Source organism: Gopherus flavomarginatus, chromosome 2 (genome assembly GCF_025201925.1).
Source record: "Gopherus flavomarginatus isolate rGopFla2 chromosome 2, rGopFla2.mat.asm, whole genome shotgun sequence".
In the NCBI taxonomy this organism is placed as follows: domain Eukaryota; kingdom Metazoa; phylum Chordata; order Testudines; family Testudinidae; genus Gopherus; species Gopherus flavomarginatus.
Window position 1 is genome coordinate 107,432,399 of NC_066618.1, and position 21,701 is coordinate 107,454,099.

Sequence of the window (21,701 nt, forward strand, 5' to 3'; positions counted from 1 at the left end):
TCACTCTGATTTTTACCCAGGCACTCCCGGCCGACCTCACTGAGACCAGCCAGGAGAACTCACGAGCTGATGATGACGATGGATAGCAGTCATATTGTACCATCTGCCACTGGGAAGAGGATGCTGGTGTTCAGCACGGCAGCACCTCATCTACCAGCAGCATGCAGTAGACAGAGGGTAACATTGAAAAAAGGCGAGAAATGTTTCCCCCCCCCCTTCTCTTTTTTTTTGGGGGGGGGGGGGGAGAAGGGTGTAAATTGACGACATATACCCTGAAACACCCGGGAAAATGTTTTTGACCCTTCAGACATTGGGAGCTCAGCCAAGAATGCAAATGCTTTTCGGAGACTGCGGGGACTGTGGGATAGTTGGAGTCCTCAGTACCCCCTCCCTCCCTCCATGAGCATCCATTTGATTCTTTGGCTTTCTGTTACGCTTGTCATACAGCATTGCGCTGGGGACTCTGTATCATAGCCTGGAGATTTTTTCAAATGCTTTGGTATTTCGTCTTCTGTAACGGAGTTCTGATAGAACCGATTTGTCTCCCCATACAGTGATCAGATTCAGTATCTCCCGTACGGTCCATGCTGGAGCTCTTTTTGGATTTGGGACTGCATCGCCTCCTGTGCTGATCAGAGCTCCACACTGGGCAAACAGGAAATTGAATTCAAAAATTTAAGAGGCTTTTCCTGTCTACCTGGCCAGTGCATCCAAGATCAGATTGCTTTCCACAGCGGTCACAATGGTGCACTGTGCAATAACGTCCGGAGGCCAATACCATCGATTTGCGGCCACACTAACCCTAATCCGACATGGCAATACCGATTTCAGCGCTACTCCCCTCATCAGGGAGAAGTACAGAAATCGGTTTAAAGAGCCCTTTATATTGATATAAAGGGCTTCGTTGTGTGGACAGGTGCAGGGTTAAATCGGTTTAATGCTGCTAAATTCGATTAAAACGCGTAGGGTGGACCAGGTCTAAAGAGGAGATGGCACTTTTGAAAATCCCACTAAGCACCTACATATTTTTTTAAAACTGGTACCAAGTGCTTAACTTCTACTTAGATTTCTCTACTCAGTCTTGACAGAAAACAGAAGTTCCAGGCCTAAACTTTAGAAAGTGATCAATTTTTGCAACTGTGCAATACAGCCACCACCATTTGAAGCCAGAGAAAGGTGGAGGGGAGAAAGAGACAGTTACTCTGACGCTAGGGGTATTTCTACAAATAAGTTCTATTACATGCTTAGCTACAATACAGAAACTACTGTTCACAGACGCAAGCTTAAACCTGCCATCAGAGGTATTTGAAAGGCATACAGACCAGGGCATCTTCTTCTAGAAGTCTGAAGGTGCACTAGGAAACACGTCACCTGTATTGGGCTATCCCAGTACCATACCAATCAATCAATCAGAGAGGTAGGCCGTGGCAAGTTTCAGTCCTCTTCGTCTACTGCTAATGCACATTACTACTGTGTGTCAGCCGATAAGCAGCAAGCGTCTAAAATTTAGCCCCTACAGTCTGTTCAGGTTTTGTTGGTTTTTTGGGGGGCAACAGTCAAGTACTGGACTTTATTCACAGTTTCTCCCCAAACTGCATTAATTTGTTCTTTATGTATAAAAAGCCTATTGGAACATTTGGGGTAATGAACTTTATGTAATTAGACAGAGCTGCAGGCACCATCTTTAGCCAACTTGTTCCTAGGGTGTGATAAATTCCTCTCTCAGGAGTCCAATTTTGCAGCCACCATCTGCATCAATGAATCTATGTCCTAAGTTAGAATCTGCAAGTCTTGCAAATTCAGTGTCCCTCAATACAAGACTTTAGTTCAGCCTTCAGTTATGGAACTGGAAGTTATTTAACTTGCTCTGGTTAGTTTAAGGGAAGCCTTATGATCATATCTAACTTAAAATTAATTTTTGGATCTACAACCCATCCTGGACAATGATCCCACACTTTCACAGGCCTTGGGTGGCAGGCCAATCCTTGCCCACAGACAACCTGCCAACCTGAAACATATTCTCACCAGCAACTGCACACCACACCATAATAACTCTAGCTCAGGAACCAATCCATGCAACAAACCTCGATGCCAACTCTGCCCACATATCTACACCAGCGACACCATCACAGGACCTAACCAGATCAGCCACACCATCACTGGTTCATTCACCTGCACATCCACCAATGTAATATACGCCATCATATGCCAGCAATGCCCCTCTGCTATGTACATCGGCCAAACTGGACAGTCTCTACGGAAAAGGATAAATGGACACAAATCAGACATTAGGAATGGCAATATACAAACACCTGTAGGAGAGCACTTCAACCTCCCTGGCCACACTATAGCAGACCTTAAGGTGGCCATCCTGCAGCAAAAAACTTCAGGACCAGACTTCAAAGAGAAACTGCTGAGCTTCAGTTCATCTGCAAATTTGACACCATCAGCTCAGGATTGAACAAAGACTGTGAATGGCTTGCCAATTACAGAACCAGTTTCTCCTCTCTTGGTTTTCACACCTCAACTGCTAGAACAGGGCCTCATCCTCCCTGATTGAACTGACCTCGTTATCTCTAGCTTGCTTGCTAGCACACATATATATACCTGCCCCTGGATATTTCCATTACATGCATCTGAGGAAGTGGGTATTCATCCACGAAAGCTCATGCTCCAAAACGTCTGTTAGTCTATAAGGTGCCACAGGATTCTTTGCTGCTTTTACAAAATTAATTTTGAAACTCTATAATGTAAGTCAACAGTTTGCCATCTTCTACTATTGGAATATGCCAAAAATCAATTAAGATACCGGGGGGGTGGGGGGGAGAAAAGGGGAAGAGGCACACAAATAAACAAAAACAAAATCCAGCAAATTTGTTTCCAACAATACTTAATGCAGTTTTTCCTCCAAGAACTAAATTGGTTTCATGGCTCTAAGATCTAGATATTATATAACCATTAGATCCTCAACAGCACAAAACATTTCTGCTCTTAGATCAAGAGTCCAGTGATGTACTGAGCTAGCATACACAAGACTGAGGCTAGTGGCAGACTTCACATAGTAGCACTGAAGCCTAGAAGAAAGTGCTATGGCCTTTCGTTATCTAGTAAATTCAAAAGCTTGTAAGCAAGACTAAATGCTTGTCTACACTGGCAGTTTACAGCACTGCAACTTTCTCACTCGGGGTTGTGAAAAAACACCCTCCTGAACACAGCAAGTTTCAGTGCTGTAAAATCGCCAGTGTAGACAGCTGGTAGCTACGTCCCTCAACCACACAAGCCACATAGACTCGTGTAGACTAGCCCTTAGGCACTGTTCTCTGCTCTGTCACTCACCATGTGACCATGCACAATGGGAGTTGAGGGATAATCCTTGGTGAAGTAACTTGAAAACCTTTGGATGCCTGTCACTATTATTTCTAGTGGTGTCAATCTGAAAATGTGTTGAGCCAATAACAGGTTTTACCATTTCATTAAGTTTAAATTTTTCCACCTTTTTGTGCATGCTAGACATTTTTGTTTATCCATCACATTGCATGGCAACCCTGGAATTCCCTGCTGGTCAAAATGCCACCATAGCACATGACAAACAAACATTTATTCCAAAGTGACACCTGTGGTTTAGGAGTGACTGAAGTAAAGCCAAGTCTTAGATGTGAATTAGTTACCTGCCTCACAAGTAGGATGTTTACCATATGTGTGGTCTGCATACTTGTCTTTTTAACTTGATACTTGTACATTTCTAATGTTTCCTAAATATTTAAGGGAATATGAGGCAACAGCCACTCTCGAGGAAGTTAACTTCTACAAATCAGAACAGGATTTGAAGCAGTTCAGGAGACAAAAATGGGCTCCAGAAGTCAAATGGAGACACTACTCACACAAAAACAAGACGACAGTATTTGGCACTTTATTTTTCTGAAGAGATGTGCTCTGTGTGTTTTCTGAGTCAAGATCTACTTATCTTCTGGATATCCCACCACCACATCCCCAAACAAACAATTTGCTTTTATTACTTCTTAGCCCTATTTCACACTGTAGAGTCAAGTTTGTTCTTCTACCAGTGATGGAAGATAATCTAAGTCCATTTCATAACAGAAATTTAAGTGTTCCCTTTCTCTCACTCTCCTCCAACCCTCTTCCCATTTCTCTCCTGCTGCTGCAAGAGACCACATGACCAGGGGAGACAGCGAAGCTAGCTGCACAAAAAGCTGTCAAAATGCACAAAACTGATTTTAAGGGAAAGTCTCTAGTCTATCCAGTCACCTTAGATGTTAGAACAGGCAAAACAAAAATCAGATAGAAGTGTAACTTTAAATCAGTGCTCATTTAAATTACAATTCCAGGGTCAAATTCAGTTTCATATCTTCAGTGTACCCATGTTACAACCCTGAGCTAACAGTAAAGCAGTGATCTGGCCCGCAGCATATTTTCTACTGGAAGTGTGGCAAGGAGAAAATGTGGGGAGATTTAGCAGTGCTAGAATTTGAAGATGGCCATCTTCACTTATAAAGTAAGAAAGATTAATCAGAGAAGGGCACATTGACCATAACCATCCATCAGCCCTTATTAGAGCTTCATTTTCAGTTTATTATAATAAGGCACAAATCTACAGCTGGGGTCAGCTCCTGGACGTAGAACATCAAGACGGCTATGCATCAGTTGATACAATCAAGGTCTCTTTACTACCCGAAAGTAATTTTTAAAAAATTTCTAAACACAAACTGAAGAGACTCTATTGAGAAGCTACTCCTGTGACCTAGTCTGTATTTGAAACATCAGCATCTTCCACAGAGGTGATAAAGGAACCAACAGAAGGATACAGCTTGGAGAGAAAAAAGAAAAAAAAAAAGTATTCAAGAACGTCCAGTGACTTCTGTGTTGCATAGGTTGAAACTACATGTCCGCACTAACTTGCTGAAGTGCTATACATAGTCAACCTTCCTGTACGGATGTGAGCAGGACTCTTTTATAGTAAGAGGGACATAGATAACTCAGAACATTCAATTTTGGAATTACAGAAGAATGTTAAAAGTTAGCTGGATAACTCAAACCACAAATGATGAGGTGAAAAGGGTGAACTTTGAGAACACAATTACTACAGACCCTAGGCAGAAGAGTAACTTTCTGCTGACCTATTGCTCGTGGATTGCAGAGCAACTTGATTCCAGCACTTTTACTATCAGGCAAGATCACAGGCAAGTGAGAAAGAGGGAAAGAGCCAGCTACATCAAACATCATCAGATGGACTAGTGTCCACAGGAGAGTGAATGCTTTATAATTCTGCCACAAATGTGGGCCATGTTGACTGCAACCTTCCAACCTCAATAATGGAGGCCTCACTTGAGCAGAGCGTTGCCTGCTGCAATGTGACTATATTACTATTCATTTAAGTTTAGCAGTTCCTTTTAGTCAAAACTAGCTGAATGCCCCCAGCTAACCAGGGTTTTAAAGGTAAAACACATTAGACACAAGTTAACTATCTTTGAAGTGTTCTTTCATTAGATACCACTGGTACACCCTGGTTTGCTGGAGATCTGATAATGCATCGTTACAGTACTAAATAATACAGCTTGCATTAAGGGTTCTGGTACTTCACAATAATGCCTCCTGGAAACAGCGGGGGGTTGGGAAGGGAGAAGGGAAATGTTCAAATAATTTTGACTCCCATTTTTCTCCCTGCAAGCTTCCAACACAATTCTGAGGGCCCATTCAGCATTACTTTACTGGGCATATGTCATGGGTTGTATATACCCCATGCTGACTCAGAAACCAAGGGATTAATGCAGGTACTGCAGTCCAATGCTGCTGACTGGCAGCCTCACAGCAGCTGCGAAGACAAAAGGGCTGAGAAGCAGAGGCATGGGGCCACTGCCAGAGGAGCAAGCAGGCTGGAGAAGGGAGGCCACTCAAAGACAGCGCCCTGAGAAGGAATGACTGGCCCAACAGGCTGAAAAGCCTACAGAAACCAGGGGAAGTAGGAAGGAGCTCAGGGCAGAGCTGGAGTCATTGAGTCCTGAATCTGCCTGTCTGGCTTCATGGCCCTGAGCTGGACCCCAGCTGGAGTTGGTAGGGGAACCCAGGCCTGCCAATCTCCACAGAAACTTATTGAGTGGGTTTCCAAACCCCCCAGTCATGACCAGGACCAGCTGACCGCACCAGAAATAAGGAGGAAACCCACATCCCCTAGTGGGAGTCAGTCTGCTCCCATTGCCTAACTGCCCCAGCAGACTGATTGAACTCCAGTGCAATGCTCTGCCTGCCAAAGGGGGTGCTGTTGTACTGACTCACCAGCTCACAGCATAGTTATATTTGGGTTTAAACATTCCAGCCCAAGTGTCTATTCAGGCATGCAGACAGAAAGGGGAGCTATGCAGTATACCATGTGATAGGTAACTGCTTTTCAATTCCCAGTTACTCAATGGCACCATTGCTCTTTACAGAACATGGTGTATGTGCCAATGAGTTCTTTGATGGTTGCAGAGTTCAAAGCCCAAGTGACAGTCCCCACAGGTAGGGCACATCCATGCACTAGCATTGCTCTGAATCTGAGAAGCAGATTCTTTCCTCCTCTGATGACAGTCATCAAAACACTTGATCCAGTTTACCTTGCAAAGCCTCGCTCCATCTACAAAAGCTGACTGCCAGCCAGAACAGTATTCTGCACTCCTTTCCCAAGCAGCTACAAAGATTCCAAAGGATACTAAATCATCTTTGCAAGCATCCTGAAATTTGCACAACAATCTGCCTCTTTTTCTAGACTCTTTGTGAGCTTCAGAGCACAGCACATGCTTCAGGATCCTGTAATCCAGCATTCACTTGACGTGTCCAAGCCACCGAGTCTTTTCTTACTAATTGCTATTCCCATGAATACTAGCATGATTTTAACACTTCCACATTTCTCACCCTGCCATCTTATTTGAAGAATTTTACACAAGCATCTGATATGAAAACTTTTCAGTTTTTTGGTATGTTTGGTGTAAGTCATCCATGTTTCTGAGCCATATAGAAGAGTGGATAAAACATCTCAAATACAGATTTCCACTTTAGGTTACAATGTTTTGTTGTCTTGCAAAAGACAGAATTTTCTGGCTGCTTTGCTACTAATAAGCTCAGCATCAAGATCTACATTGCTGGTAAACTAGAACCCAGGTAGCAAAATTTGTCAACATCTAGACAAAAATACCATCTAAGAGGATATCTGGAACTGGTTCTGAAGAGCCTTAGTACATGATAAGTCTTCAAGTTTACTGCTAACCCAAAGATTTTGCATGAATCAAAAAACTTGTTAAGTTGTTGTAGGGCATCAATGCTATGATCCACAAAGGCTGCATCATCTGCAAACAATAGGTCCCTTGTGATGGGCTCCCCTTCACCTTCGTTTTAAGCTCTGAACCTTGCAACATTAAAGGAACTTTCATCATGTCTAGTGCTAAGATAGACACTTCTTGAATATCACGGAATGCGTGTTGAACCAGGAATAGGAGGTAAATATTAAAATGTAGGAGCCAGAACGCAGCCCTGCTTCACTCCATTGCTGATGTTAAACGAGTCAGACTCTTGGTTTTAATACATTACAGTTGCCTTCATGTCATTGTGTAAGACTCTCACAAGGTTTAGCAATAGACATGGACAACCAAGCTTCTTCTGAACAATGTAAAGCCCTGACCGACTAACAGTGTCAAAAAGCTTTTGTTAAATCTATAAAATACTCCTGAGGGAATTCTGTGCCACTGCATATGAGCAGAATTTATATCCCCCGCAGATTTCTTTGCTTCCTGCACCCATCGCTCCTCAACTGCAGGGGGAGGAATCACTGTGCAGGGAGCTGCTCCCTCAACCACCCAAGCCCTGTGTATCCAGAAGTCCCACTCCCCCTGCACCACCTCAACAAGCCACCTGCACCCAGATTCCCACCCTACTGAGCCCAACTAGCTGCACCTGGATCCCCACACCCCCAGCAACAGGACCCCTCACTGAGCTTCCCACACCCAGATGCCTTGCCAAGCTCTATCCAACCACACCCAGACACTCCCCTGCTGAGCTCCAACCACTTTCACCTGGACCTCCCCGCAGAGTCCCATTACCATTGCACCCAGAACCCCCACCCCACTCCAGCCCCTGTGCATCCAGATCCCCCCCTGCACCTGGACCACCCACTAAGTCCCTCCACACTTGGATCCTGCTTTGCTGAGCCTGCCTGCCCGCACCTGGCACGGAGGGCCAGGGCACTGGAGTGTTTCTGGGGCAGGCTTGTTTATTGCGCTGTGTCAGGGCTGGCTGCAGCCCCACTGCTGAGTCCATGTTCCGAGGAAAGAGGGCTGCACAGTGATCTCCTACCTCTGTGCAGCCAGTCAACTGTGTTCCCCAATGCCAAGCTGGAGCCTCCACATTTAGAAGACAATTAAAATTTGCAGAATTTTAAAATATTGTGCACATAATTTTTTGTTACAGAATGCTCTCAGGAGTAATAAAAGCCAGGTACAGTGGAATATGCTTTTCTACACTTTTCCTGTAGTTGTCTTACAGAGAAGACCATGTCTATGGTGGCCCTTCCCAAGCGGAAGCCACACTGGCTGTCAGGATAGCTTCTCTCAGTTAAAGTTTGAAGTCTTACACTGTATTCTTTACCTGGATTTTTCCCACGATGTTAAGAGGCGATATCCCTCTCTGGTTATTATAATCATTTCTGTCTCCTTTGTTTTATAGAGCTGGATGAAAAACATCCTTGAAAAAACTTGCAGAACTGTTTTTTTTTTTCCTTCCAACAGAGTAGCAACATCTCATGCAATCTTTGCAGCAAGTCTTGCTTGCACATTTGTAGATTTCAGCAGGTGAACAGTCAGACCTGAAGCTTCATTGCTGGGAATCTTTTTGATGCTTTGTTCAAGTTCCTCCAGTGTAGGTTTGACACTAACGAAGTCATAACTTGAAATCCAGGCAATTCATTTAACACATGTTGATCTACTACAGACTCCCTTGAGTATATATCATTTCACAGTGCTCAACCCACCTCTCCAGTTACTGCCCTTTATAATATTACCATCCAGATCTTTCAGTGAAGCTGTCTTGTATGAGGGCTTTATAAAGCCCATTGGGCTGATAAAGAAAACTGCCTATCGTCCCCTGTGTCAGCCACATTTGGATGCTGTCCCAGAGACCGAGCCAAAATTCTTGAGCACACTTCCAGGACTCTATTTGAACAATCTTATGAGCTTCTCTCAGGTTGTTGAGCGAATCATTAGCCACTAAGGATGCAGTAATCCTTAGCTCATGCAAGGAGCTATATTCCCCCATCTGCAATAAGATCAGTTTTTCCTGCCACCTTTCCCCCTATTGCTCCTCCCCCTCTCTGTGTACAGTTTACTTGTAAGATCCCTATTGAGTTATGATTTACTAATTAGTTCATTATCGCTCATTAAAGTCCTTCCAGAGCTGGTCTCCATGGGTTTACAATCCCAGAAACTGTCTACTTCAGATACATATATTTGAAACTACAGGAGACGGGTTTGAGTTACTGCTTTAAAAAAAAAACAAAAAAAAAAAAACACAGCACAAAGTATGCTGGATACTTTGGTTGTATTATAAATGTAAACTTCTAGTCTTGATATCTTATAACGCTTCTGTCCCCTCCCAAAAAGCCACATATTTGAGGTTACTGAAGACAGACAAGCAGTATTTTCTTCTGCCTTCTGTTGAAGTGTGGATAACTTTGTAAGACCACCCTAGAAACAAAAATACTCTTCAACAATTCTTGGCATGAAGAAAGGAACTGTTTCATCTTTCTGTTAGTCTCTTACAGAATATTACACTAGTGCTTCTGTGGTGGCAATCAGCTTCTGCTAGGGTGCTCTTTAGGTATATTTGAGATCAGAGAAATAAAAAGAACAATTAAGGCAGCTTTGCCAACTATGATTCTCAAGTCATTGAGAGTTCCCAGTAAGCCAGAGCTACTAGACAGCAGCCTCGGGACTTTCTGGGATTGATTTAAAACAAACAAACAAACAAACAAACAAACAAACCACCAGATACGCTAGAGCCTTCTCTGACACTCAGTTTTGATCCTGCTCCTTGTCTAGCATCACAACTTAATAAAGGAATGCAAAATGGATGGGGGAAATTCCAAAACCATGGTCTATTGCAGATTGCTACAATTCTTTGGCAAACCCATGTTGGCTCAAACAGTTTCTTTTACTCCCTTTTACGATTGCCAATTAGTGTTCTGGGTCTGAAGTAATTTTACTGCCAACAAAGAAAAAAATCCCTATACTATTTAACGTTTAAGAAGCGACTTGTCTCTTTACACTTCATGCTTTATGAAAAGCAAGTTTATTAAAAAGCTTGATTCACTTAGCAATTGAGAGCAGTATTTTGGTGATTTGTGGGAAGGGGTGAGAGTCTTGATACACACATATTTGTAGATACTGTATGCTTTTGGATAGCTTTGTACAAAACAGGCCCACATAAAGGTTGGCATGAACATCATTATAAGAATTGTCAAATGTTAGTTCACAAATATATGTGTATGAAAGATTGATATCTGATCTAGCATATTGGACTTTGCATTAAATGGAGGGAGATTTACCTGATTGGAAAGACTGAGCTCTTTACACAGCAACAAGTGGTCAAAGCTGTCTCACCAGCTGGTGCTGAACTAGCAGATAAGCTGGCTAAAAGATTCTGAAGAGGAGATGTACTGTTCACATTTTCTTATAACCAACATTCCAGGAAGCCTGAACTGCAGGTCTTCACTGCTTGTCTGTGCACTTACCCTTGCTCTGTTTTACCCAAGTAATAATTTGACAACTCATGTCAAAAGTAATTCTGCATTTAAGGGACAGAAAACTCACATTTGCAGACTTTACTGGAAGGGATGGTAAGTAAAGAACCACGGCTATTTTCACACTCATTTCAGTAACAATTGTCCTAATCCAAGCAGGAGGGGCTGGTAATAGTACTGGAAACAGTCTGTCCTACAACCTCTGAAAGGGCAGGAGAGCTTGAGGATGGGGCATGAAAGTGAGATGGTGTCCAATAGCAGCTGGTAGGTCCCAATTTGCTAAGTGATGCAACAAACATTTGTGCTTTTATTTGATTCTACCTATTACAAGATAACTCCTGTATGTGAACCATTTTACTGAACTGCAATGGTGCCTCTTTCAAGCAAACCTAGAGTCACAACCCTTTTCTACCCACGTGAAGGAAAAATGTTCATGAGGAACCCATTTCCCTTTCAACCAGCCAAGGGGGTTAAAATAAGTGGGTTAGTGGTAGGAAGGTATAGTGCAAATAAGTCAAATTTCAGTGTCTTAAAGAAAAACAAACAGATACTTATGGCAACATTATTCTAGTTACCTACTGTTACTTACAATACTAGAAGCATTAACACTGTTACCTTCTATGAAGTTCTGACACATCAAGAGTTTTAGTCTAGAATTCTGACAGGATTCAGCAAAGTACCATGTGCAAAAGGTTTGGGGTGGAGGGAGCAGGAGGATGAGCCACAGCTATGGTAATATTGCTATAAAAGACAAATTTGCATGACTAAGTTGCATGTCAAAAGTGACCTAGAGATTTTTAAGAATGGTTGGTAGAATAACCAGTACCACAGGTAGCTCTCCTCCAGGAAATAATGGCAGCAGACAATGCATCCAACTTTATCTTTGAGCCCAGTTTTTGAACTGGATTCCTGGAGTTCAGAATGCAAATGCTAATGCTTGTGTCTACAATGGACTCCTAAATGCTTAGACATCTAATCCTGTCTTTAATTAAGTTTAGGAACGATGTGCAACATGAGGCCTAGCCAGATTTCTATTGCAATGCATTAGCCTGCATGTTACTCCACAGAGCCCTGCTCACCCACCAACAGCATCAGAAGAGCTTGAGAATTCCACATGGGTCTCCCAGCCAAGATAAAGCCTTAGCCAAGCTCCCCTACACACAGACACTAAATTCTGTGGCCTGTCCAGGTTGACTTCAGCTTGTTTGACCCAGCAGCGTGGCATTAATAAAACATTTATTTTTTTCCTGGTGGTTTCCTCTTAGACTTGTCATTTCTAGATATTTTTGCAGTGGATTTTTTTGCTCTGACACGCTGAGGCAGAACTGACCTCAATCACTAGAGCTTGGACATAGACAAAGTTCCTTTCAGGAACTTTACCAGCTTAATCGTTTCCAAGTCCACAAGCCGTTCCATGTTAGCTAGAACTATATGCCATTTTAGCTTTGCAATAGAGCCTTTAAACAAAGTTAAATTGCTCCTAGAGACTGTACGACAATATCACAAGATGTTCAAAAGGGAGGGTGAGATGACTGAACACGAAAGGCCTGAGAAACTCTAGTCTCTTCACAACCAGCTGGCTTTGTAATGACTACCAGCAGTTTTTCCTCCATTCATAGGAAGAGAAACAGTTAAATGATTTTATTGTCGGCCACAATTATATGCATGTCCAACGTATCCAAGACTAAAAGATTAGTACAGCACAACATTTTCAATCCTGCTGATGCAGCAATTGGCAGAACCAACACTACCTTATAATGCCATGAGAAAGATAGATGAACCACAACCCTATTGTATTTTGCAAGTTTCATCATACTAAATATTTGAACTCCACCTAATATATAGGCTGCACACCTCTAGCATCAGCTGTGCTATTCTTTGGAATTGCTCCTTTGACTTTAAAGCTTTGACATCAAAAGTTTTTTAATCTACCTTGATAGCAAGGATTTCAAAGCTTTTTCTGATCAGAATATAGAAAAAGTGCAATTCTCTTCCTGTAATATTCAGCCCAGTTTCAATACCTCTACAAGGATTTTACTTTAGGAGCTTAATTTTAGGCTCCTTTTTTGGGAAGTCTTGACTTTCCAGTTTCTTCCTTACTGTTCTTCCTATACATTCACACAAAATGACCATTTGATGTGTCTGGAATGCTTTGGTATCAGAAGGAGATGGAAGAACTATTTCCCAGTATGTGAAACTGTGATGATATTTAGGCGTTATACCACATACACAACTCAAGTCTGTTGCTTGCTGGAAGCCTTCTATGATATTCTGCCCCTCAAGGAAGCAGCACACTTGATAGGATCTGAACTGCCTCTACACAGGAAAGAGAAGGGGTGTTAGGGAGACAGGGAGGAAGGGGGCTAAAAATTAAAACATGTATGTTACGCATCTTTTAGAAGATCTGGACACACTGCTCATTAACAACTCCCACTAAGGCCGATCCTGTCTAAACTGCCACCCGCACGACACTGGAGGGTGTAACCAGCAAACAGCATTTGATCTCTTCTGTTGCCACATCTGAGTTTTTAGCCCTCTTTCTCAACTCTCATGAAGCTTTCAAGCAAACAAAATGGGGTTCAAGTGAGGTATTGCTTAACTGTCAAGGTCTGTAGTCTATAGCAGTTTGTTAGAACATTCCACTAAATAAAAGACAGTGAAAGCCTTCGAGTCATGTAAGTCAAATACAATCATCACTGTCCTATTGTTTCTGATCAGTTTTAAAAGCCAGGTAGTTTCTCCCCTAGAAAGGCCACAACTATGGATAGGTCTAAACTTCAGCTAGAAGCTTACTTCCCAAAAAAGCTAGACATCGGCTAGTTCTGCTTGGAGCGAGTATTCTAAAAATAGCACCTTAGTCAGTGGCAGCACAGGAAGCAGGTTGAGACAGCCTCCCAGTACATGCCCAGGGCATCTGGGAGGGGTGGTACTTGGAGTTCCACAGGTTAGGGGCTTAGGTCTAGCTGCCCAAGCTTACACTGCTATTTTTAGCATGCCAGCTCAAGCAGAGCTACCACATGTCTACCTGCTCTGGGAAGCATGCTTCTAGCTATAGTGTCACCATTTTCAAGCCACTAGAAGTCGACCAACCAGAAAGCAGAGTAAAATTCAGAATCAAGGGCAAATCAGCCTCAACTTCTTTAAATGTACTTATTTGTCTGTTTCATGACTCCCTGGTGCTAAGAAGTTCAGTACCTTTAACAGAAGACAAAAGACAAATCCAAGTTTGACACTATAGTTCATGAGTTCTTGCAGGGAGGGTTTCTTAAAGCCACTCTTCATAAAGAGATTGAGACAGATCCTCCATCAAAACAGTGTGGAACGGCAGGTCTTGTGTAGTTTAGGCCCTGCAGGTAAGATCTGGGTGTGTCAATCTGGTAGATAAGCTCAGTGGGTAACTCTTCACAAAACAGCCCAGGGGAGGAAGCATAAAGATCCTTCACAGCCTTTAGCCTAATGGTTAGGGTGCTCAGTCAGGATGTGTGAGACCCTGGTTCAATTCCTCCCAAAGAAGGGATTTGAACAGGGATCTACCAACCTTAGAGGTGAGCACCCTACCCACTGAACTACAGAATATTCTGATACAGGTCTGTCTCCATCACTCTTGTTGAAAAGTAGAATATTAACTAATTAAAAAGTGACCCAGAGAGAGAGAAAAAAAGTCACTCTATAGTCTAGTGGGTAGAGCACCCACCTGAGAGATGGGAGACCCCAGTTGAAATCCCTTCTTGTCAGGCAGAGGAGGGCTCTCCCACATCCCGGGTGAGTATCCTAACCACTGAACTAAAGGTTATGAAAGACGTCCTCTTCTATCACCATTTTGTACAGAGTTAGGTACTTAAGCTGCCTGACTCCAGGAAAGGGGTTCCCAGTTGTGGACTGCAAGCAGAGATAGCACTGAACTCCATGAGAAGGGTGGAGTAAGGACACATCCTTTTCATCAGCATCTCCTATTGGCTAATGTAGGCAGAGCCCCACCTCGCATGTTGCCTTTTGGGGAATCATATTCTAAGGTGCCTATTTCTTCCTATTTCTGTTAGTCTATAAGGTGCCACAGGACTCTTTGCAGCTTTTTATTTCTCCCTAGTCTTTGTAGAAGGAGCCTAGGCACATAACTCAGGCTTTGCAGATCCCATTGATTTTCCAGGCATTGAGAAGTTAAGCATTGCAACACCCCTTGTCACCAGACCATCATCTCACCTCATAGTTGTGCTGCATCAGAATCCTGTCATTGGAAAATCTGTGTTTAAATGCTACTTCCACTGGCAATATGCAAAGTGGGTGCAAAATGCCACAGAGTTACAGTTGGGAGGGCGGGGGAATAAAGCAGTCTGACCCCTTGAGAAGTCGCTTATTTATACAAGAACAATTGCTCTATAAAGTGCAAAGTCTTGAGTTATGATAAAGGAACTCTTTCACTTCCCAGGCAATGTTGGTAATATTAATAGTAATGCAGAAAAATCACTCAATGCACAAGGCACATCTAGTTTGATAGGAGTATAACATACAGTAAAAAGCAGTTAGCACCAAGACCCTCCTAAATGGCTTTTATTAGCAACATACAGTTGAGCTAGAACAGAGACCAAGTGCCCAGTGACACTTTCCTGAAAGGTAGTAATCATAAGGCTAAGACATCAGGAGTTCCCCTTGCACAGTGTACTAAGCTTCTGAAATTTTAGCTTTTTACAAGTTTACATCTATGAATCTATTTTGACATAAAGGAACTACTGATTCCTCTTCTGGAATAATGTTCAAGAAATTAAAATGTTACCAGTATAGTAAGCAACACCATCAGAGTATTTAGCCTCAGTCCCCGTTCCCTTTTCCCCATCCCAAAGTTTTAGTTAGGAGTGAACGGTAGTTTTGGTGTGTGAATCTTAAAGTTCAATAGCTTGGCTGAGATTAGTTTCTAAACATTTTAGAGATGAAGTCAATAAGTTGCCTGAATTCTGACTTTTGCCCTTCATCTCTGGGATGTTTCAGAAACCAGTAACACTGACATTTTTAGGAGGATAGCTAAAAGTTAAACATTTTATATGCACCAAGGAAAGCATAAAAGAAAGGAGAGAGTTAATTCATCCATCTGGTAAGGTTAAGGGGGGGAAAAGGGACTACAAAGGTGGAGCAGGAGTGGAATGACGAGGCTTTGAAGCACCCAAATCTTTGCCAGCAATCAAAGGGTTTTCATATAAGAAATATTCGAGCAAGCTGCAAGGCAGATTTCTGGAGACTCCATGGGATTCAGTCCAATTGCTACTTCCCAATGAAAAACACGTTTTGAAGTTAGGCAAGATGTCATCTTAATTGCTCCAGAAGCAGAAAGTCAGTCTGTCACACACACAGGTTCAGGGCAAGAGTTTCAGGATTTTGTATAGTGATAGCAATCAGCTCCTAAAAATTATTTAGAAGCTATTTAATGGGTTGATTTTTTTTGAAAGTGCCATTAAATTATGTGTGTTGTGAAACAATGAAGAAAATTATGAGTACCACTCTTAAAAGTGGCAAGGCTGCAGCTAAGATGGCAAAAAAAAATAGAATCCCTAGATTATGGGCAATAGAGACCCTATTACATTACCAAACAGCACTGCATTTTCTCATCATGGTGATGTAATGGAAAGTGATATTGCAGAAGACTGCAGCATCATTCACTCCTGACTCAGTTACAGCCCTCAGCAAGCACAAGCACATATTCACAACAACATATACTCATCACTACCTATCTTTACATTAGTCTTCTGACATTTGTGTCCCCTATGCCTACAGGACAGGAGTACTTTGGTCAGTCTATTCAGCAAATCGGCTGAAGTATGACAACCACAACTGTTGCTTTGTAAGACAGTTTTGTCCAAGCCAGTCAGAGCTTTGGATCTCAGGCTCCTTTTGCTCTCACTGGACGACTGAGCATTTCCTCCACAGCATGCTCAATATAGCCTGTCAGAAAAGTTTGATTTCCTACTTTTTCCTGCTGAGAGCTAGTAGAAATTGGCATCGTATTAGGTTGGGAAGAATCAGATGCCAGTTTAAAAGTAGTTTAAGTAAACATATGTTTACAATTACCTCGTTCATCATGACCTACTTGTGTGGAGTTGCCTTTTTGGAACTAGTTCATGTTTACTGACTCTGGTCTCTGAACAAAGCTGAAACGTTAAAATTTACTGTAACTGAGAGAGTCATTGTATCAGCACCCTGCTCGAAAAGTTAGGGCCATATGATTCTGAGACATGAATTGATACACAATGCTAAGACAAACACTACACTGGGTTTCTCAGGGAAAGCTGCACTCTGAGTAGAGCCACTGTGTCTCCTGGCCCATGGTTAACCTTAGTATGCTGGATAAACAAGCATAAGCAATATAAATGACCCTCTGACATCACCACCAAAAAAGTTCTCTTCAAACAGAAAGGAGGTGCAGATTGTGTTGTGTGCCAGCTGGCCCTTTGAAGAGCTGTATCTGCTCAGACTTGTCCCCAGCAGTCAAGAGGGGACATCTCATCCTACATTTTAAGCTACCTAAAGAGTAAGCCCAAAGCAAGCTACCGCAAAGACCACAATAATAAGACATTTCATAGGGTCAGACATCTCAAATTTCAAAAGAATAGTTTCTTTGCTTTTCCTAGCTTGGGCGCTGATGGGAAAGAAATTTTTATGGGAGAAAAAAAATCATTTTTTACATTGAAAACCAGTTCATGCATCCCTAGTAATAGATTAACAGAGGGATAGAATGGGAATGCCAAGAAGTTAATACAGCAACAATACCACAACCCATTAAGTTATAGAACCAAATGCTCTTTAAATGTTTACCCAGTCTAACTTCATGCAAACATTTTGAAGTAAAGCAATCAAGTTTACAACAGTTTTTACTAATCCAATGATAGCTTTACCTGGACAAGTCAAATGATTGAGTACATCCAGAGTCCTACAAGTGCAAGTTAGTACAATCCCTTAAAACCCTCCGGTGTTACATTCCCTTGTATGACTGGCAAGGCAGCTTTGCTTTGAAACTCTCCATTCAATTAGGGACAACCACCTCAATATATACATATCTAGATTATTTGTGGTGTCTAAGGGGAAAGCCTCAGAGAAGCTGGTTGTGGCTCCCAGCCTAGAGCTGCTCTACAGTATACCAGCTGCTAACAGTCTCCAGCTGGACATCTGCTAGCTGGGGATTGTCAGATAACATCTGCTAGCTGGGGATTGTCAGATAACATCCTCCTCCTCCCTACCAGTGTTGCAACGGCTGCTGAAAGAGATGGCACATGGCCTAGCTATACCATCTCTGTGCCAGCTGGCGACTCCCATCTTGGAAGAAACCTTCAACTAGGGAGATCCAGCTACTTTTAGCCTTTACACACCAGTGGACTGCAATTCACGATCTGGCCCACAGTTCACAGGAAGACTTGTAGCAATTCTTGTTAGATTCAAAGTCATTTAAGTATGCATGACACAGGGTTGCAAATGTTTGCTCTACATATGACTATACCAGCTGTGTTCTATGAACAGAGCTGAACTATAGATATCCATTTTACATTTAGGTAATGCTTTCAAAATAAATACAAAAACACCACTAAAAGCAAGTCACGCCTGGGTTAGAGGTTGAAAGCCAACATGCACAACAGTAGGGGAGAGGATATTTTGACTGACAAAAACCAAGGAAACTCACTAGAACATGCAGCCAGAGCAAACAAGATCTACTTTAAGAACAAAGAGTGAAAATGAAGCACAATATTAGCAGGCGGGGAGGAGGGAAACAAACAAACTTCAGGCAAGTGTAGGGGTCTGCTTCCATACATTAGCATTCAGAACAGATGTTACCAAATATCACTTTTTAGTCTGTCTGCTGTGCGTGTTGTGCAGCATATTTAAAAACTAGACTGAGCCAAGCAAGTTTTCATATCAAAGAAAGTTTATTCATTAGACTACAACTCTACATCTTGAGATCAAAGGCAAGAGAAAGAGGAACATGCTTCTTGAACAGCCACATCTCTTCCATTCAGACCGTGCTAGGGAAATGATATGTATGTTCTGAGCATTCTGGATGTCCCTTCATTCCTCTTCCCCCTATCTAAATGAACTAGACTGATGCAGCAGGCAGAGATGTCATTTACACCATTTAATGTTTCAGGCACAGGTTCTTCTTCCACTCAGGTTGTCTAATCTCTATAACTTTTTTTTTTTTTTTTAAAACCTGTCCTCATAACTCTCTCCTTTTAATCCTGGGATTAGCCCTGTTGTCCTCCCTTGTACCTTTGAGTGCTGCAAGTGCAACCAGCCCATGAATTTAAGAATAAGTCAACCTGAAATCTTGTAACTGCTTACTGATCTCATCTCCGACAAAAGCTTTGTTCAAAAGATCACTCAAGCACCTCTGTGAAGCAATACAATTTCACTTGACTGTTAAGTTCAATTTTAGAAGTCTAACATTCCACTCCCACCCTCTTCATGGTGCCAATTGTTGTTTCTCACTTGACATGAGTAAAATCACGAACAAGCACAGAATTGCTCTGTGAACCTTGATCAGTATTGCTTTGACATACCAGCAACATATGTTCCCAGTTCAACAAATCAAAACATTTTACACAAAACACCACTGCACATACAGTGGTGCTCCCAGGTGCTGAATCAGCACTTTCCATACCACTTCTAAAATAAAATGTTATGTGGATTTTAAGGGGGGCAAAGGAGGGAGAGGGTGGCTGGCAGTTTAAATCCAAAGCAAAGAAGATTTTGCAATCGTGTATCTGCCAAACCAATTAACTGCAGACTTTCTCTTATAAAATGATACAGTTTAGGTCCCAGTTTGCAAAACGGCAAACGATATATAAAAGGGGAGTCCATGTGAACAGCTTTCTGCTGCTCTACCTCCAATCATGAGTCGGAAGTGGGGGAGGACAAGAGGGAAGAAGGTAAAAACCTCTCCCTCCAACCCAAGTCTTATTTTACACAGAACAGGTTACAAGAAGCTACTCAATATTACCCAGATGCCAACAAAATGCTGTCCCACAACAATGTTCAAATATTCCCCTTACTCCCAAATACTTGTTTTTGCAGCTACCATCACAGATTTACAAAACAGAAGAGAAGGAAGGTAGCAGCATCCAGGAGTGGCACTTTTGTGAACTGTCCTTTGCCTCGGTCTTCTTGCCAAAAGAGGGGAAAAAAATGCAAGGAATAGGATTTCAGACCTAAACTTCTAATATCTCTCAGAAAAGCAGAGCAAAAGAAACAGTTTAACTTTCCTGTGGCCCTGTAAAAGCAGCTGCAATGCCAGATAAATACTTAGAAAGTGCAGGCTAGTAAGTACAGCACCCCCCAGAACTGGTGCGAATGGAAAATCAAGCTGGGAGAAGAATCATGTTCACAGATGGATTAAGAATAGGACTTATTCTGTGGCTCAAGATCCACTCTGATCGCTGCAGTCCCAGCCTCCCCCCAACACACTTTTCTTTAGGGCTTGAAAGGATCTCACGTCTGACAACGGAATGGTTCAAATACGTGCACAGGCTCAATGACTCCCCCAAGGGGCTAATAAAGGTCCAAACGAGGAGAGAAAAGAGAACACGGCAAACTGATTCTCAGCATTAAACTCGCCTGAAGTCTTGTCACACGCGGGGGTGGGGGGGCGGGGGGAGAGGAAAGTGGTTCCAGTTTTCCAGCCCGGTTTAATTGGGAAGTTTTGAAAGTGACCCACTAAATCCGAAGCCAGAGACAGAATTGCACACTCCTCCCCCAGCTCTAATCTCAGCTACTAAGGACCCAGCACACAAGCTCCCTAGCAGTTCTATATATACGCACAGGCGCGCTGTCCCTTGCAATTTAGCCCCATTGCCTCTGGCGTTCTCCCTCACCCCAGCCTGTTCTGGGGCGGAATGGGAGTGCCTAAGCCAGCGCATTTTGCATTTGCAGCCTTGGACCTTTCTCAACAGTTTGCTCCTGCAGACTGTCCACCCTCCGAGATTCCTCCGCTATCCCCCTTGCAAGAGACGCATGCAGGATATTACATGCCCACCCCAAAGGGGCTGGGGTGAGCATTAGACCTTCACGCCCCGATTCTCTTACCTGCTGCCAGCGGTTCCTCTTTCGCCCTCGTGGCCTCCCTCCCGCTGCTCAGGACACCAGCGCTGCCCCCTCCCCCTCTTGAGAGCTTCTCTGTGCGTCTGGCTCCTTCTGTCTCGCACGCTCCGATCAAGTTTTGTTGCTGTTGTTCTGGGGGGGCCGGGAGCAGAGCAGGCAGCGGGGGATGCTATGGGGAGACGGGGTATCTTCGTAGCGTGAAGTGGGAGAGGGGGAAAGTTAAACTCCCAGCGCACACGCCAAAAAAACTATACGGGGCGGGAGGGATTTGCAAAGAAAACTTCTGCCCGTGCTGCTGCTGCGCCTGAACCGCTGCTGCGGATCCTGCTCCTTCCTCCAGGTTCCTGGTAGTAACACGGGGCTACGTGCCCCTACCGCCGAGATCTTGCTTCGTACTCAGCTGACTCTCCAGCTTAGGATGCATCATCTCCACCGCCCCCCTCCCCCTTTAATAGGCTTTAAACCCACCTCCCACCCCGGCACCGCCTCCACGCAGCCGCAGCCCGAGCCATTCCACGCCCCAGCCCGGCTGCCTACCCGCCCAGCCGGCAGCGGCTGGGGAAGGGCGGCGCGCTGTTCCAGGGCGCTCGGCTGGAGTTCTCCCGCCCGGCTCGGGCTTTGCTTTCCAGCCGCCCGCCAGCCTCCCTCGAGCCCGGCTGCAGCCGGAGCTGCTGCTTCCCGGCTAGTCGCTGTGCTGACACAAACGCGCCCCAGGTTTGCCCGAGCTTGGCCACTTGCGCCCCTGCTCCCAGCACCCCGGGCCCGCTCACAGTCGTGCCGCTCAGGGACTAAACAGACACGTGTGCGTACGCGCTGAGCTGCTGCCTGCACCCGCCACTAACGCCGTCCA

At 43.6% G+C, this 21,701-nt stretch overlaps 1 protein-coding gene across 1 annotated transcript in view; it reads right to left on the reverse strand.

The window, feature by feature from the left end:
- GRB10 (growth factor receptor bound protein 10) overlaps positions 1-21,265 on the reverse strand; it is a 211,644-nt gene extending 190,379 nt beyond the window's left edge. Inside the window, exon 1 of the mRNA XM_050937708.1 lies at positions 20,837-21,265. The gene's annotated coding sequence lies outside the window, so the exon portion shown is untranslated. The remainder of the gene's footprint in view (positions 1-20,836) is intronic.
- Between the last annotated feature and the right edge of the window lie 436 nt (positions 21,266-21,701).